The sequence below is a fragment of the Myotis davidii genome, unplaced genomic scaffold (assembly GCF_000327345.1).
Source record: "Myotis davidii unplaced genomic scaffold, ASM32734v1 scaffold262, whole genome shotgun sequence".
In the NCBI taxonomy this organism is placed as follows: Eukaryota; Metazoa; Chordata; class Mammalia; order Chiroptera; family Vespertilionidae; genus Myotis; species Myotis davidii.
The window spans coordinates 829,698-832,192 of NW_006293541.1; positions in this window are offsets into that span (position 1 = coordinate 829,698).

Below are 2,495 nucleotides of genomic sequence, written 5' to 3' on the forward strand. Positions count from 1 at the left end.
TTATCTAAATCACAGTTTTGGGTCTCCAGAACACTGAGTCAACAGGGAAACGTTAACTGGAGCCCTCTGACCTTGGGATAATTGTGCTGTCCTTCCCAGGTAAAGGAAAATGTGCTTTCTAAGACCAGTATGACTACAACCCATGGGATATTCACATTACAATCAATAGGGTATTCAATTGAATGGGATAATTTATATAATTCAGAAAATTAAAACCCTTCCCAGCCTCTCTATGGATTTCATGTAACCCACCTAAGTCCCCTCTTTTGATTATAATGTATAAAATAGATGAAACCCTTCCATAGTCTAGAGCAGGGGTCCTCAAATTACGGCCTGCAGGCCACATGCTTTCTAAGACCAGTATGAACATAACAAATGGGATTTTGCATTACAATCAATAGGGTATTTAATCGAATGGGATGATTTATATAATTCAGAAAATCAAAATAACTTTTTTATTGTTAAACAAAGCAAATAAGTACAGAAGCCAAACAGCAGGGTTAAATTTAAACTATAGTTTCTACCTGAGATGATTGCTACCATACTTCATTCATACTTCAAAAGTAACCACAAAGGATGGTCTGAAATTAAACTTTAACTAAAAGAAGTATGGTGGGTAGTTACATCCTAGGCCGGTATTTTCACTGACAAGGTCAGTCTTTACCTTAACTGAGCCTACCAAGGTAAGATGGAGGGCATAGCCCTTACCCTGGGGCAAGGTGGAGGGCGTAGTCTTCGCCCTTTCAGAATTCTCTGCTATTCTTTGGATGGCCCCTTATTCTGAAAAAGTAACTTTGCTTTCTAGCCTGCTTGAATAGTGGGACTATCCTGTACCCACCTAAGTAGGGGTCTATCATTTTACTTTTTATCCAATCCCAGGGGTTTTCCCTCTTTGCTTTCTCCCGCCTCTCTATGGATTTCATGTAACCCACCTAAGTCCCCTCTTTTGATTACAATGTATAAAATAGATGAAAACCTTCCATAGTCTAGAGCAGGGGTCCTCAAACTACGGCCTGCAGGCCACATGCTTTCTAAGACCAGTATGAACATAACAAATGGGATTTTGCATTACAATCAATAGGGTATTTAATCGAGTCCGGTTTTTCTGTAACAGTAAAACAAAGACTTATATTTTTGATATTTATTTTATATATTTAAATGCCATTTAACAAAGAAAAACTAACCAAAAAAATGAGTTCGCGTGTCACCTCTGACACGCGTGTCATAGGCTCGCCATCACTGGTCTAAAGCATTATCCCTATCTGTTGAGACACTGCTTCCTGGCAACTGTAGACAGTTTGGCTCAAATAAACTCACAAAAATTCTTTACAGGTTTCAGTGTTTTTACATTAACAGGTTTCTATGTGCCTGTCAGGGCAGAAAAGCCAAGCCATCCAGCTGCTGTCAGGCCTGCCTGCTATATCTGCAGGGTTGAGCAAATTCTTCACCAAGATCTGTACCTACAGCAGCTCCACCTGGCCCCTCGCCCTAGGCTTCAAGGCCCACCACAGCAGTCCTCCTACTGATGCTGAAAAGCCATTCGAAATATGTGGTCATAAACTAAAGCTTGATTATGTGTTTTCCCTAGTGATGTTCAGATTGAGGAGTGAGGAGTGTGAATTAGTGGATCACATCGAGGAGAAGGAGGGAAGGCAAGAGTATAATTTTGTAAGGAGTCTAGAATGGCGAAGGAAGAACAGGAAGGGTAACAGGCATAGCAAACCACACGGGACAACTATAGAGAGTGTGGACAAAAAGGAGCCACATGCTAACATGACAAGCTCGGGAAAGGCCTGCATGGTGGCCTTGCAAACTCAGAGACCTAAAGTAACCACAAAGGATGGTCTGAAATTAAAAATTTAACTAAAAGCTGTTATAGTGGGTAGTCAGATCCTAGGCCCATATCTTCCCTGACAAGGTCAGTCTTTACCTTAACTGAGTCTATTGTCTTTTTGCATCTAAGATAACATATCCTTGAAATGTCAGGCTAACTTGTAACTTCCCCTTTCCCCCCGGACCCCTTGGGGCACAACCTAATGTGCTGGACACCAGGACAGATACCACCAATTCCTTCACTGTTATTGTTATCATGTTCATTGTTGACTGTTAACTGTCTTGTGCCCACCTAAGTAAAGAAGCATGTGTCTATCATTTTACTTTTTATTCAATCCCAGAGGCTTCCCCACTTTGCCTTCTCCCGCCTCCCTAACCTACCCACCTACGTCTCCCTTTGATTGTAATGTATAAAACAAGGTGAAAAACTGCCATTCTCGGGAGCATTATCTCAATCCTTTGAGATTCTGCTTCCCAGCAATTATGGACAGTTTGGCTCAAATAAACTCACAAAAGTTCCTTACAGGTTTGAATGTTTTTACATGAACATAACCACTGGTATATACCATCCACTCTTCCCCAGCTTACTATGAGTCCCTGAGAGCAGAGAAGGGTTAGAAGTGGATTCTTCTCAGTACCTGGCATATAACAAATATTCAATT